Source organism: Ischnura elegans, chromosome 7 (genome assembly GCF_921293095.1).
Source record: "Ischnura elegans chromosome 7, ioIscEleg1.1, whole genome shotgun sequence".
NCBI classification, from domain to species: domain Eukaryota; kingdom Metazoa; phylum Arthropoda; class Insecta; order Odonata; family Coenagrionidae; genus Ischnura; species Ischnura elegans.
In genome coordinates this window covers 24615744-24632374 of record NC_060252.1, presented here as the reverse complement: position 1 = coordinate 24632374, position 16631 = coordinate 24615744, and the positions used below count along the sequence as shown (strand labels likewise).

Genomic DNA, 16631 nt, shown 5'->3' with positions numbered 1-16631 from the left:
TAGGAAGAGAGGCCCACGAGCTTCTTGCCATCTTTCAGCTGAGGACGCCAGCAGGATAGCAGGAGAAACTGTTGTGTATTATTCAACAATATACACGGACGCAGCCCGAAAATGTTGACGTCATGTATGCATAAAATAAGAAGTACAAGTATAATTAACAGATCCATCTAGCATCACTTCAGGAACCAAGCCATCCGGGTGGAAACCGTGAAAGCTCCTACTACTCATCTCGGGTGCCTTCGCCAGAAATAAACCTTTTCACTCCCTCATTTTTCATAATTTATAATTCCACCATTAACCTATCAGGGTTGAAGGGGATAATTTTTTCTCCTCAGGCACGTCCGATCTATGCTCAATCATAATGATCATAGCGGCGGAATCGTGGAGTGCCACATTGGAGTTCATCATCGCAACAAATGAGCATAAAACGGCGATTTAATTGGAGGCGATCTTGTCAAGCAAATAAACCTTCGCTGCGAACGCGAGGCTGCCGCAATGGCGGGTTTCATCTCATTTCGACGACGACTCGAGGCTAGCAGCTCAGCTATCAGTCCAAAAATCGCCGCGGCGAAGTAATTATGACCCTTTCCCAACGGAATATCCCCTGCGTAGCCGTGGGACCTGATTTATGGGGCCCCGAGTTGATATTGGAAAATACTCGAACCTAAACGAAATGAAGCGACGCAATTCTGTCCGCTAGAAGTAAATGAAACCTGAGATATGAAGTGAAACACTTTGCACTTTCTACATAAAAATTTATTAAACTAGAGTCGATATGTTTCGCTGCACTGCAACATTATCAAGACTCTAGTTTAATAGTCTTGATATCTAGTTTAAATAAAATCTTGACATCTAGTTTAAAAGTCTTGATAATGCCGCAGTGCAGCGAAACATGTCGACTCTAGTTTAATAAATTTTTATGTGGAAAGTGCAGGGTTTCACTTAATATCTCACAATAGATCTCCACAAAGTATCTGCCTCATCCATCCAATTCATAAATGAAACCTATCGTGGGGCAGGGGCGCAGCTAGGAATTAAAGCTGGGGGGGGGGGTTTAGGTGCAACTAATACCAGATGTGTGAGGGTATGGAATACCCACCAGGATAAACGGTAGGTGCGAGATTAATAAATTGCGGAATTTTAAGATAAACGGTTCAAAATGGTGAGTTTTACGGCTTTCTAAGGGATATCGTATTAATTCTCACACTATTCTATTAGTAATATCAATCTAATTAAGTAAAATGGATTAAACTTAGAAATTTCTCTCTGCGAGGGGGGGGTTTTAGGGGTGTGCCTGTCAATTCTTACATTCACACCTATATAGGTAGAACAATTTTCGAATGATATTATGTGTGTCTCTCTGAAAAATCTGTCCTTCCTAAAGAGTTGATTGAATTGCAATTTATAATTTTAAAAACATTTGAATAGACGACTAGTTTAGAGTATCATTTTGGATGGACACAGTGTTTCGAAATTAAATAATTAAATTGTTTTTAAAATCGGGAAATTACAATTCACCCAACAGAACATGATGGAACTGATCTACCACATCGAAATTACTAACTTGAGTTATGTAAAAGCACATTTGTTCACGTAATTCAAATCTAGGGCGTAACTTCTGAGTCTCTAGCGGCTCCCAGAATTGTTATATGGTTGACATAATATTCGAGAAATTTCCCGATGGAAACTCGTAGCTACGTCGTATTTTGTTCTTCATTTCGGCGAAAACAAAAGCCGAATTTATTGATTTGCATTTGCGCGCGCGTGAGATGTGCCTGTCAAAGGGCTTTATTCTCTCATCTTACGCACGCCAATATGTCCGATTCGTTCGTGAAAGAGGACTTGACGCCGCTATATTCATATCCATTTGCGACCCCAAGCGAACACCCGAAGCTTCTCTATCTAATGAAAATGCATCCGCTGCGACCAAAATTAATATATTTATCGCGAGCAAAGGGAGAAATTAATCCGGAACGTTTTTCGGATCGTTCCAATCAGCATTCCAACCGATGATGCGTAGCCCTACAAGGATTTCGATCAAGCTGCCATCATTTCATCATCGAACTCTTCCACACCATCCCCCTGGTGACAGATTTATGAAATCAAAAAGACAAAAGGACATTAATGCGCGCACGCTCTGCCGGTTTTTTTTAGGCGGGAAGTGACGAGAGGAGACAAACGCTTGGCGCTCCTGACCCGTCATTTGTTTCTGCCCTTCCACACGCGGAGTGCTATATCACACACAAGCAACGCTTACGTAGTAGTAATCCACCTCACCCCCTGAATTCCCGTCGAATCCTTCGTCGAGAGCGATATATCGAATCAGCTTAATCAACTTTTCGCGGGGATTGAAAACTGTGACAGCCACCGAAGTAAACAATCATTCAATCAGCGCTGTACGCGAGGAAATGAGAAAAACATCTTCCGCCCACTCCAAAAATGTCCGCGAATGAAACGCTCTACACGCATACCCATCTATCCCTCTTCTCTCGTGTTAGACAAAGGAAGATCAAAATGCGTAACATCCATTTTCTTTTTATTCTTACCCTCTCCTTCGACTGTTCATGATGCGAACATTACAATAGAGGATATTCGGTGGAAAAACGAATTCCTCTGGCTATCCTTTCGACAAAATAGTATCTATCTCTCTTTATCGTTTCAGACGGACCACAAAACATGAGGTTCTAAGAATTGATAATAAGGTCCGAAGATGATGTTTTTGTGTCGAACTGGAATGTATTTATCCCTATTAGCTCAAGTCATCTAAGCCCAGCACGTAGCCTCCAGGTCTCTAGCGACTCCCAAACTAATTCTTGTGAAAAATTTAGGAATTTTTGACACAGCTCGTAGCTTTCTTTTTATTTCATTGTGCTCTTGCAAAATATTGGCGAATCTGTGACGAATGGTGTCGTCTTTCCTTTGAATGATATGCGGGGTATTAGAAATGTTGGGATATCCGTAGCCCTTCTCAATATCCATGCGTTGATATCTCCCGATTCGACTTTTACCTGACTTCCCCAATAAACATCGTAAAAATCGTGCTTTGCCAGAATTTTCCTTTGCCTTTGTCTCTCGAAATGTTTCTGCAGGTTAACATTTTGAGTTCCAACCGATTTTATAGGTACTATTCCAAAAGTGCCGAGGCATTTTTGCTGATTTTGCAGTAGGTTAGGGAAAAAAATTAGGTCTCCAAAACAAGTAAAGGTATGTGTTCAAAAACTTTAGGAAATCTTTATTGTATGTGGTTTCACCTTTTTACTATAGTATTTGACGAATTTTTGGTAATATGAGTTAATTTTTATAATTTAAAGAAAACAGTTAATGTTGAAATAAAATGAATATTGGAAATTGTATGATTAGTTAATTATCAGCATCTAAGAGTGACATTGCATGAGGAGCGCAAGAGCGCTCCTGGCACTTTACGCGAGAGATAGGAGGAGCATGACAGCGCTCTAAGGGTTAAAACGGGTTCGTTTTTGTCCTCAGCCTCATTACTACTTTTGGTTACTGCTGGCATTAGCTACCCGGGGTTAAAATGTCGTGACACAATGTTTCTCCACTCTACGTGGTGTGTCTATGAGTGAGTAGATGTCGCTAGATGGGGTGGGGAGAAGGGTTTGGGGGGAGTTTAAGTAAGGGAGAAGGGGATAGGAAGAGAGCATCACTAAGTAAAATTATTTCTTGCTGGTTTAAAATATTAAGAGTTCCGGCAGACTCTAGCGCGTTCAGCTATAGGTACCTCATTCTCCGCGTTTTCATAACACAGGCCAACGATGAAAAAACTTTTTTCACTGAAAATACCTTATTCTTATGTTTTTTAAGTTGCTGGATCCAAATGTGATGCTTAAAAAGTTGTATCACCCACCATTTATTCACATTTTACAGTTAAATTTATGAAATCAAGCAATGTATTTAGAATTTAACAGCTTTATTATAGTTAAAATAAAATTGAAAAGGTAGGTCTAATGAACAAAGATAATGTGGGATTACTGTTGGTACTTCACCGAGAACTTCAGCAGGCGATTCATCGCAGAAAAAGCTACACAAGAAGCTTCGAGGAAAAAAGGGGGAAAAAATGTAATCTATTCCAGTTGACTAGTGAACCCTGTATTATCACCCTACATTACTATTGTAAGTAATTTAACAGTAAATACAAACAATTTTATGATGTAACACAGTGTTTCAATGATTTCTCTACATAACGTATAGGGGTATTAGACTAAATATTAAAATACAAATTGCTTGGAAACTATGGGTGATACAAAAAACTAAGGCCAGGTTTGGATTCGGCACATAAAATCTATAAAGATCAGCTATTAAAATAAAAAAAATTTCAAACAAAATGTGGCCTTTTGCTGGCCTGTGTAATGTTTGTGTACAGAGCCTGACTCCTTGGGGACCTCCTCCAGGAAGCCCCGATTGCATTGGATAATGATACAGCCCTAGATCGAATGCGCGAAGAAAATACTGTCGAGGTAGCGCACGGAAAAGCCCGATTTGAGTTGTGGCTCAGTGGTGACTGAACAGCGTCAAACGACCCACTAATGGCGTCACACACGCACTCACCCCCAGCTCCTTCTGCGCCCCCTCCCCAACCCACTCATTCCCCCCCTCCCAAAACAACAATCCCAGACGCCCACCCTTTCGAGACTCGAATTCTGTGCAAATCCATTAACGCGAGGGTGACGAATGTTATTTATAGTCCTTCCCGCTGATTGCAATTGCCCGAAAGAGAGCGAGAAAAATATTCGAACATGCACGCCACATTTTTTTCGCCTCCATTCCGCTTTTTATTCCTCGATATTTTGGCACGAACGGAGAAGCGGGGAAAAAAAAGGAGATCGTGGAACATTCATATCTGCCTCGCTTGCGAAAAAAAGGCTGGTCGAGGAAAAAGTGGTTTGGGAGAGGAGTGAGGAGGAAACGCGATGGGAAAATTCCAATCAAACCGATGTGTTGAGGCATTAAAACTTTAAAAGTGGTATCGCAGATGTTTTTTCGGGAAGGTGGATTGATTTTCCATTCAACACCCTCTTACGGTAGATTTAGTGTGACGGGAATCAGGTCAAACATTAAAAAAACGCACTTAAAACATACATGCATATAAAAATGCACTCGTAATTTTTATTCTCGCAGCAATACATTGAAAATTTTGAGCCTTCTTACCCCCTATTTGTTAGTCTTAAGTTATTGCAATTAAGGTACATGTTTGTTTATAAAACTTTAAAGTTATTTTTTTTGCGAAGTGGTAGTTTTCCAGCAATTTCTGGAACCGAGCATGGTTATAACTTACGTAGGAATGTAAATTTTCTAGTTCCTAAGCCTAGTCTTTCTTTATTTAAAAGATCATTTCTTTATTTGGGGCCGAAGATTTTTAATAAATTACCTTGTTTGATCAAAGAGTTAAAGAGTATAAATAAGTTTTGTAAAAAGGCCAAAGATTGGTTGTTGTCCCATGGTGATATGGATGATCTTTTTGATGTTTGTGAATAATATACATATTATTATATATTATTTTTATATTTTTGTGAAAGGAGGAAAAATAAATTAATTTTGTTCTGTCCACATATTATACTTTATTATTGCTTATTGTAAGTTATTGTATCACATATATGTTTCATAGTGATAATGTTTCAAAAAAATTATATATACTTGCTTTTTGTTTCTGGTCTGCCGTGAAATTAATTTTTAAGATGGTAGCTCCCATGCTGGTTTTTTAACCATTACCTAAAGCTCCATTTGTGTTGCCCTGTTAAAAAAAGTGTACATTCAAGCTTGGAGTATTTTTTTCAAATTCAAATTCAATTGTTCTAATTACATATTAAAAAATTAGAATTATTTAGAAAAAAAGTTATTTCAGCAAAATTGAAGACTTCAGGATAAACTTCGCGGAAATGTTGAAATTTAATGATGGAATAATCAAAACATAGTATTCTTCTCACAAATTCATTTTATCTCGCGCAAGATGTCTTCAAACTGCTGCAGAGCTGTGACACGCGTTGTGCTAGCTGAAAAAACGCTGAACGAAAAAGGCGAACTTTTGATTATTTCGTCTCGAATTTTCTTCCTGATAAACAACTAGAGTCCACGATCCTCCGGTTATTATCGTAGTAAAATGCAAAAAACTAGATTCTAATAGCACAAGCTATTTCGTCATATTTACTTACATTAACTTAGGTAGTTACTGAGCTCCAAAATGAAGAATAATATCTATATATCTATTCTCGCATAAACAACACTAAACAGAAATCATATTTGAATACCGAAAGTTTTACATCGAAAATCTCGTACTCTTCATTGCATTGACTTAAGCACTGAGTTCTCGGGATCGCCACCGGGTCATGAACTGCATAACTGCCGACGTTTCGATTTCCGACTCGGTCATTGTCCTCAGGGCTATGAATTATTACTATTAACTATTATTTTTTTAATTGAAGAATGGAAACCAACAATACCAAGTTACTTTCTTAAATAACTGTGACCAATATAAGCTCATCCTAATTGATATAAGCTTAACATAAGGTTGTTCTATTTACCGAAATTTAAAGGCCTTGCGCAATAATGTTAAAAAGAAATATATCGAATATGACAGTAGCTGAGAATGCGGAGAGAATTCTTTCTTTTCTTCTAAGAGAAATGTAACAAAGAAAACCAAGATATTGGTATGCAGTAGAAGAGATGAAGTCAAAAATTACACTGAAATGGGAAAAGAAAGAAAGAGGTAGGTGAGTTGTTATTTGGGAAGCAGGTTAACTAGCGATGGAAAATGCAAGAAAGAAATTATCCGCAGATTATCGCAGGCAAAGTAAACATTGAGGAAGTATAAAGATAGGAAATATAAAGATAGGAAAGATAGGAAATATAAAGATAGAAATATTAAAATAAGAAAAAAAACCTTGATAAGAAGGTGAAATAAACCTAATCTGCCACATCTTCGTAGTTTGAACAATGACTGTCTTTGAATTGCAAGAATGGAAAGGGAAGACAGCGAATAAAATGTATGGAGCAGTTAAAAAACGATGAGAAAGAGAAGGAATACGTAGGTTTGAAAAGATTAGCTGATAGGAGAATTCAGTGGAGAGCTGCGTTAAACCAATCTTAATATTGTTGACAAGTGATGAAGATGATGTTGACTTATAAAAATGTCCAAAAACGCGGCAGATATGCCTGTGACGTGGGCATGGTCATTCGAGATACAATGCATAATATTCATTGCCTAACCTTTCGAAGAGTTTTCTACTTTCTTACGGACGGCTAGGTTTGCTCCTCAACGCTGTTACCTAAAATAGAGCGCTTTTAAAAGTTTCGAGAATGATTTTTCCCATATTTCATCCTTTCGCACGCGTTGCACTGTCACATACGGCACATTTAAAACGACCGATTTGAGATGAAATTGATTGAGAGATAGCGTTGGTGAGGGGCTCGGAGGATCGCTTTTTTCAATCAACACAATGGCGAGTGATGGGGCTTTCAAAAAACGCAGATTAAAATAACTGCATGATAAAGACACGCGTCACGATGATCATCCCACGCCACTCTTTCCGCAGCCAATCGAACCCGCGTTTTCATTCAAACACGCCAATAATTTCCGCGGACGCATCATGAGTGAAGTGAAACACAAGATTTGCGCGTATGCGTCATTCGATGAATGAAAAAAAATGCAATGAAGGGTACGCATGTAATGAGGCCAATCATTTTTGTGCATTCTGGAAATAACGAGGCGGTAAACGAAAGGCAAATCAACATGATTCGTCATCGACAATGCCAACATTGAAGTGACCACAGAGAAAGGACTAACCTAACATTGCATCGTGCAATATCGTATTTATTTTAGGTGACTATTATTGCCTTGTTAATGACAAAGCGTGTTGCAGAAACCTAGGTTGGTTAAGACATATAACCCATTGAAATGAAACAACTGTTTCATCTTTATCATACCGTGTAGATAAAGATTAGCCATGGACGAGTTACAATAGTCTTAAATCTAACTCGCAACTCGAGCAAAATCGGCTCCAATTTTCCTTCGGATGAACTGCCGTTGCTCTGATTCAAATCCCGGGATGTAGGGGGGGGGGGGGTAAGAGAGGGGATTGTGCGCAGGGGAGGGGGAGAAGAGAGAGAGAGAGAGTTTTAGACTCCGCCCCCCCGATTCGCGATTGATTTTGCCCGTTTGCCGCCAGGGGACCTCCACACCCCACCCCATCCTCCCACTTTTCTCCAACAGAACCCCTCACTACCCCCGCCCAACCTCGCATGGCGACAGATAAACCCTTCCCCATTTTCACGGCGGTCCACTCAGAATGCGTAACTCAGCGCCACCTATTCCCCCCCACTCCATTTGCACCCCTCCCCCTCACCATTCACCCTCGCCATCTACCTCGCCTAGGATCCATTTACACGCGGCGACAACGGCGCTGAAAGGTATTTCCCACCAACTCCTACATTCATTGAGTAGCAATGTGAAGCACTTGTTCATGCTATTAACTAGTCTTTGGATGCTTCTGTTTTTAGGATTATTACGTTCTAGGGTATCTCAGATTTTCTCAGATTTCACTCAGATTTTACTAGTTTTAATCACATTTTACTCAGATTTGCAAACCGCAAAAACAATCCTCCTATCTTACCCTTTCCCGGTGCTTCCTCCTCCTTCGTTTTTCCTAACCATCATCCCTCCACTCTTCTTTCTCCGGCCTTTCCTAATATTGATTCCCCTCCACTCGCCATGTAAAGTATAAATTTGCTCCGAGCATCATCATTTGTACCCTCAGGATGACACACCAGGGTCGAATTAAAAGTTATTTAGTGGAAAATTACATATTATAAATTAAAAGTTAGAAAGGGTATATTCCACTGTAATCATGTAATATTACATTGAACATACACGATTTACGGATTGTAAAGCATTTTACGCAGTTACATTCGACAGTTTTGTTTGTACTTTCAGAACATAATATGGGTATAATATTTCATTTAAATTCCCTTTTCGAGTACTAATGATTGATTGTGCGCTTTCGGTAAAATGAACAACAAAATCCATCAGTGACTAGTACCATCAATATTTCCGGTGCTCGGCGGTGAGGACATCAGGAAGAAAATGCGATAGGAAAGGAGGCGATTATAAATACGAAAAAGCTGAAGAAAGGAGAGTGATGTATGAGTGTAAAGGCTTGCTTAGAGTCTGGTCTGGAGTGTAGCGCTCCATGGTGCGGAAATGTGTACGCTTAGGAAGGAGGATGAGAGAAGACTGGAGGCATTCGAGATGTGGGTGTGGCGAGGAAAGGAGAAGGGGAAATGGACGGAGAGGAGGAGGAACGAGGAAGTGCTGGAAATTTTGGGAGAAGAGACGAAATTTTAAGACGCGATACGGTGGAGACAGAAGTCATTGATGGAGCCGGTTCTTTACGGGGATGGGATTTTAAAAACAATGTTGGAGGAAAGAATGTTGGGAAAACGAGGTAGGAAGACAAAGTGATCTATGGATAGATTGAAAGGGGGTTGGCCCTAAGGAAGTCCAAGTTAGGAGGTGAGATAGGCCGGAGTAAGGAACATTACCTCCATGGAAATCTAGCATAAGAATAATAATTTCAATAAGTACGCTCAGCAGTCCAAAAAAAGCAATTTACTCTTTATGAGTACCCATTTTGAAGACAAAATAACCTAAAATTACTTTTCAAATCCCTCGGAGAGATATATCTATCTTAATGTTTCTATTGTGGATCTCACCTTCTCTGCAAATACACCATCACTTACGCTAACCCTTTTACACGATTTTCGATATCTGCTAAACATTTGCAGCGCTGTTCCTATTGAAATATGAAAGCGACGTAATAACCACTCTTTGCATTCATTATGCTTTTATATTTTTAACTATTGGCGATTTTCTCTGAGGCAGAAAAAGCGAAACAATTCGTGATAGCATCAACCGATCATTTTTAAAAGGACCTAGAAACATAGAGAGGTTCTAATATGATGTTCTGCTCGTCACTCAGACAGATATCTCTTCTTACAGGTTCAATTGCTTGAGAGCGGAATTTTTGGAATTTCATCGTGGCTAATCATATAAGTTGTGAGCTTTTTAAATTCCACGCACTTAATTTGGTTCACATTGATAGGTTTCCACAATCCCACATCATTTTCTAGTGGAAATTCTTCTGCAATGTTCCACTACTCGATTGAATTTTCTAGATTTAGAAAATGACACGGGAGTGTTAAAACCCGAGTGTGCACGTAAATGTGTACCAAATAAAGCGAGTGGAATAGATAAAGCTATAAAAATACTTAATTAAGTATCTGTTCCTAATTGCTCAATTAACTCTTTCTATTAAATTTAAAGACTTCTCATTTTGAAAATGTGAAATTTGTCTGCTCAATCAAAATTGCGCCTGCTATATATTTCGCCATTAAACTTTACAGTAAAAAAACAAGTAGTTTAAATCTCTCCTGAACAGAGCTGAAAATGTATTCATTTTTGGTGGTACTTATAAGCAACATTGGGTTATAATGGGTTAATATGAGTCTATCACGTATCACTTCCCGGGGTGAATCAGTGGTGAGCCGTTCCCATCGCCGACCAACACCGCTGAGGCAGTGGACTTGCAAACCAACGCCCGCCTCGTCTCTGGGACCACTGACGCTTAAGCAGAAGGTGTCTGAATGGCGCGCTAGTGAAAACTGTTAAGTGGCGGGCTCCTTGTGAGGAATGTGTCGCCCAACCAACGAGAGGAACCCGACTGTGCATAAGCCCTAGCGGTACAAATCCTTGCCGTGAAAACAATTAGTCGTGGCTACTCCCACCACACCACTCAGCGGCCTTCATCATAACTTGGTTAAAGTCTTCTCATTATACGACTTCCAATACTATCCTTCAATGTACTCCTGGTGCCACGCCTCATGCACATTACCTAATTATTAGTAAAAATTAAATTCTATCGTCCAATCGAGCTTTCTCCTAGCCAACCTCCCTGCGAGATGTACTATTTCAGCAGACGAGAACTCTCCCCAGTAGACAAAAATCCTTCCTGCTACTCCCTGTTAATGTCTATTAGTTTTTTTTACTGAAACCTATCTGGTTCCATCATGAATGAAAGATCTTCAAAGTGTCAATAAGTGCTTCACGCATTCGATCAAAGCCGTCTGTCTCTCTGTGCCCGAAGGCATCTCGCTCCTCGAAGCGTCTAAAGGGTTCGATTTTTTTCAGTCGAACGAAGTTCCGCCTTGATGATGTATTAATGCACTACCGAAGAATCCGTTTGAGGATTCCAGACGGTTTAGCCTCGTTCGATGGACGAGTTCCTTCGCTTGAAATTGACAGGAGTCATTACCTCCCCCCCCCCCCTGCTTTAACACCCTCTGCCATTACTCTTTCAGTCAGCCGCCCGACGACATGACTTCCCGTCGCACAGCAAAGGACTCTTCTCCCTCTCTTTCGCTTTCATCTTCTTCTCCACCCCCTCTCGTCCTTTCCGATTCCTTTGCCGTCACATTCCCCGAAACTACCCCCTTCACCCTCCCCCTCACCCCTTTATTTTCCAGCCCCCCTTGCCGCTGGCCCATCACTCAAAATCCTCCAGCACCGCCCCTTCCACATAATGTCGAAGTCCCGCAGTCTCCAAGTCAAACATTCGACTATCGGGTTTTTGATTAACGTCCTTTTTCCCTCCTCCCCCGACACGGATCGTAGGCGGGGATTGGGGGTTGGAGGGGTGGGTGTTTTTATTACGCGGAGGGTGAGGGTGGGGTGGGGGGCGAGAGAGAGAGAATAGACGGCATATGGATTAGCGATCTCCATCCACATACTAGCACTCTAATAGGAGTGTGGTGGGGGGTGTTAAAGCAACAGCCGTGCACAAAATAAAGAAGAGATGAAGGAAACTGATTGCTGACGAGTTGACTTGGTGGAAGTCCATGGATAAAAATAATTGAAACAGCAGTAGTAATTTTCCACACAGTTTTTTTATTCTTTCTCGACCGGTTTCAATGCTTACGCATCATTATCAAAGAGCTGTCTAACCTAAGGAGCAGCAAGCCTGGTATTTATATTGAGGGTAGGTGTAGGTGGGGTAAAATATGGAAGCAGGAATGAGGAAGGGGTTGAAGTTGGATATTCACGGGTTGGGTTTGTATACCTGTGACCATTCATCCGATTTTAGCTTAAACATTTTACATTTATTTGACAAAGGTAAAGAACTGCATTTTGTGGAAAATTTTGAAATAGGTGTACATTCGAAGTTGTTTGGTGAATGTCTTGTCAATGAGGTGGTACCAACGATGACCTCACCTTTCCTTAACGTTCCTCCTCCTCCCTTGAAAACCTTTTCCGATGACCCTGAATGGACATACCGCAAATGAGTACCAAACCTCAACCCCTCCCCCATTCCTGCTTCTATATTTTACCCCATCTACACCTACCCTCAATATAAGTACCAGGCTTGCTGCTCCTTAGATTAGACAGCTCTTGATAATAATGCGTAAGCATTGAAACCGGTCTAGGAGGAATAAAAAGTGTAGAAAATTGCTACTGCTGTTTCAATTATCACTAAGAGATGAAGGCACGAGTTGGAGTGATTTCACTACTTATTTCACTACCTGGCATTTATTTAAGTCGTTCATTGTTCGTGGGGAAAACGAATTCCTACACCAATAAAACATCTCTAATAGCTAATATTTCTGTCGGTCCGAGAAAATATGGCGATGAACTACCGGAAAGATATCTTTTCCTTAATTGCTTAGGAAATCTAAGCCTGGCTCGTCTACTCCGAGTTTCTAGTGGCTACCAGCCAAATTGTTGTGACAAATCCCAGATCGCCAGCTTCGGTTGCTGACCAAACGCGCGTCTTTCCTTTCTATTTTATCTAGTTCACGGATTGAATCTTTATGCATCGGATCCCAAAATGCAATGTGGATGAGGTTGAGAGGTTATGGAACATGTGCAAATCCATTAGTAGAAGTGTCTGAATTCGGGATAAACCACCTAGACGCACGAGGTGCAAGAAACACCTCAATTTGAAACCGGGTTGATTGCAATTTCATCGACATTTACTGCTTAAAGCAACGTCCAAGTTTCAAATATGCCCAAAACCATAGCTCTAAGTCAATATAGAGCATAGATATACGAAAAAATATGTTTAATGGGCCGCACTTCTATAAAAATGCGAACGAATTAATATGTGCTCCACCTAATGATAAAGATACTATTTTACGCAAAAGTTCTTGTGGTATAGAGTTTGAGGTGATGATATGCCCATGAAAAAATTTCGATCAAGATCTGAGACACAGAGTCAAACACCTGCAGATTTGGAATAGGATGACCCACATTTTTATCGATATCACAGCATATCAGCTGAAATATGTAAGTAATAGAAATCACCCTGGTTTCTGACACGCTAAATCTACGGTTGAACGAGTCACATAATTTTATTTTATATCTTACGTAACTGAAACAAAGAATTTACCGACTATAACGTATCGTAATTCAAATATTTTGGTCTTGAAAAGTAAAAAAAATAAATTAAATTATGAGCGGCCTGGATAAGTTTTTGCTTAAACTACGACACAATATTTATGCAAGTATTTCTATCCATATTTTAGCTGATAGAAACTTTACAAATATTGTCAACGGATAAAAAGTTTTACTTTATATTTTATGGTGTATTGGTATAGCATATTTCACTGTATATTCGGTGTTTAAATTGTATACATTAATGGAATTGAGAATTGAATGGGTTGATCTTCATAAAAAATGGAAAACTTTGCAAAAAACAACATATTTTAATGATGTCATTAGCGTAAGTCCTTAACGACTCATCGGTGTATTACAGATTCCTTTTTATTTTATGAGTATGAGTATTTAATGTATTTTTTGGGGTAATAAAGACACAATAAGCTCTAAAAACACCAACGCCTTAAAGAATTGACACTCCACTGCCATTCTTTTCATATCACGTTCCCTCGTGGTTTGAGCTTGCTGGATGGGGAGTCAGGAGGAAGAAGTGATGACGCCCACGAGCAGTCACTTGTCTTTCGCCACCTCTCCAAACTTCCCTCACTTCCTTCGTTCACACACATTCCCCACCCGCGGGATTTGCATCGCAACTGTCAGCAGAAGAGGGCAAACAGAGAGAATGTGGAAAGCACACGAAGAACGAACGAGAATGTTCCGAAGGCTTGAGATCTTTGAATTAACGATGAAAACAGGTGCAGATCGGGAAAATCACAGACCTGGACAAATGAGAGAAAAAATAAACAAAAGACTTACAGCCGTTCCTCATTTATTCTCTTACTCCCATTACTACCGTCATGAGGATCATCTATATGATTGCAAGCGTAAATCGTAGTGTGTATACATGTCTGGACATTCATAATGTTCAGTACAGACCACTTTCGTGTTACCATGACACAGATATGTGGCGCCAGAGACAGAAGTGTAAAGGGAAGTGATAAATTTTTCCGGAGAATTTGTTTGAAAGAAAGAGTCAATATCAGCTGATTTTTCTCGTGAGATATATAATAAACTTTAACGTAAAAATACAATAAAATAACTGCAAGGTTACTGACGCCATCACGTATCGTGCTGATTTCCATCATCCACTGGAGAAACTTAAGAGTTCGGCCATTGGTCGCTCGGGAATAGCTTAGTTGTCATCATTGTAGAGTGGACAAACATTTTAATAGAATTGTAGAGTGGACAAAAATTTTAATTTTGCAGTCGGCCTCAAGACGCTTTGTCATCCACTCCGAATTTCAATGGGTAGGTATAGCTACTATAGTTGTCACTCGCGTCACTGACCATCCAACAGAAATTAGCCATCATTAGCAATATCATTCAACTTTGTATTTCGTCATGATTTTATCGATCAAGTTCGCTTTTAAATGCTATTTCCCGCGAATATAAATATAATTTTGCAAATATTGAGAATTATTGGATCGCTTTCGCTTCATTGCCGAGCTGCGGAAATTTCTGAAAACTGATTAAATAGCGCCCGAAGTGGTCCCTAAAATCTACATTCAACGGCACGAATTGACGCCTCCTTCACGGAGTCTCATTGGTAGTAGGAATGGATGCATGATTTGTAAGATTGTGCTGCGACGACAATAATGGTAGCGAATCATTAGGAATTCCGTTAGGCCGAAGGGGAACCTTGTCGTCACATTCATTACGACTTTGCTCGTTCACAAAGGAGCAGAGCGAAAATCCCTCCCGTGCTGGCTTACACGCTGGCCCGGGCAGAGGTTAAATCAACCCTTTGGAATAGAGACCTCGGGAACGTTCTCTTGCCACGAATTTCGTAGCAATCCAAGGGGTCATATAAAGGAAAAAATAAAAGACTGGCGAATTATATCGCGCTCCTTGTTTTCCCCCCCACCATTACTTTTCCCGTCTCACCCTACCCCACCCCCCAATCCTTCCCACCCCCTCCACAATCGCGGTCTGTTTCATTCTTTTCCACCTAGGGAGATGGAAAAAAGGGACCGGGAAAAATATTACACGGAGAGAGAAAGAGTAACCTATTCCGTCCTTTAAAAAAGCTTCTTCCCTTTCGTATAATTTTTTTAAAGGCTGACATATGTTTCGGTTTGGGACGCCATGGAAACTGGGAGTCAACAATCACGCGGGGGAGAAAAAAAGGGAAACTTTGAGTCGGCGCATGGGTGGGCGGCATTATCCTGGGGGAATTAAAGAAAGATGGAAGGAAATGGATACGTTACGTTGAATAGGGGAAAAATAACGAAGAGACGAACAAGCTGGTAGGATTCAGGAGGCCTAAAAATTGCATACTATACCGAATTTTTTTTTAATAGGAGTGTAGCGAGGTCTGTTAGGACACCAGCTGTCGACAAAAAAGAAAGGCAGGCGCATTTTTGAGTAATTTTACAACTGAATCCCACCTAGCCTTTATTTAAGTCCCGTGTAGCTCGGGAGAAAAAACTAATTCCTATTATAACTCTCCGTTCGGAAAAAGTCTCTCTTAACTTATTGTTCTAAAAATATAGTGAGGTTTGAAGATGAAGTTCTACGTGTCGCTCTGTAATACGGCAATTCTTAATCATGTAGCCTCCGAGTCTCTCGTGGACAAACATTTCATGCTTTCCCGGCGAATAGACTTACAATTAGTGAAGAGTTCTCGGGATCGCCACCGGGTCAGAAACTTCATAACTTCCGACGTTTCGATGCCCGACTCGGCCATCGTCCTCAGGGCTGTGAGTGTCGAGTGAGAAATTTAACTTGCTTACATATAGTCACTCTGTGGTCAGGTGACTGCTGATTGGCTGTCGTCAGCGGCGCGCTCTGATTGGATGGCGTGTTGGTGATGGTTTTACCTAGCCTTTTGGATAGTTTTGAGCACAGGTTTCCAAGTGTTGCTCAATGCATATCAGGAATCTCTATTGACGGTATTCTTGGCCAGTCTAATTTCAATGGACAAGTCGATGCCAAAAGCCATTGGATGGGCGGAGCATCTCGGTGTCATCAAACCTAACTGTATTTCTGCATTCCATCCAATGCTCTGCGATGGCTGACTTTTCGGACTGTCCTAACGTCGGCAGTTACGCAGTTTCTGACCCGCTGGCAATCCCGAGAACTCTTCACTAAATATCTCTAGCGGACACTTGCAACTTCCCATGAAAAAAACAGT

General features: G+C 40.5%; 1 protein-coding gene across 1 annotated transcript in view; it reads right to left on the bottom strand.

Moving 5' to 3' along the window:
* Positions 1 to 16631, bottom strand: part of LOC124162571 (GS homeobox 2-like) — a 177738-nt gene that overhangs the window by 20747 nt on the left and 140360 nt on the right. The gene's annotated exons all lie outside the window — the stretch shown is intronic.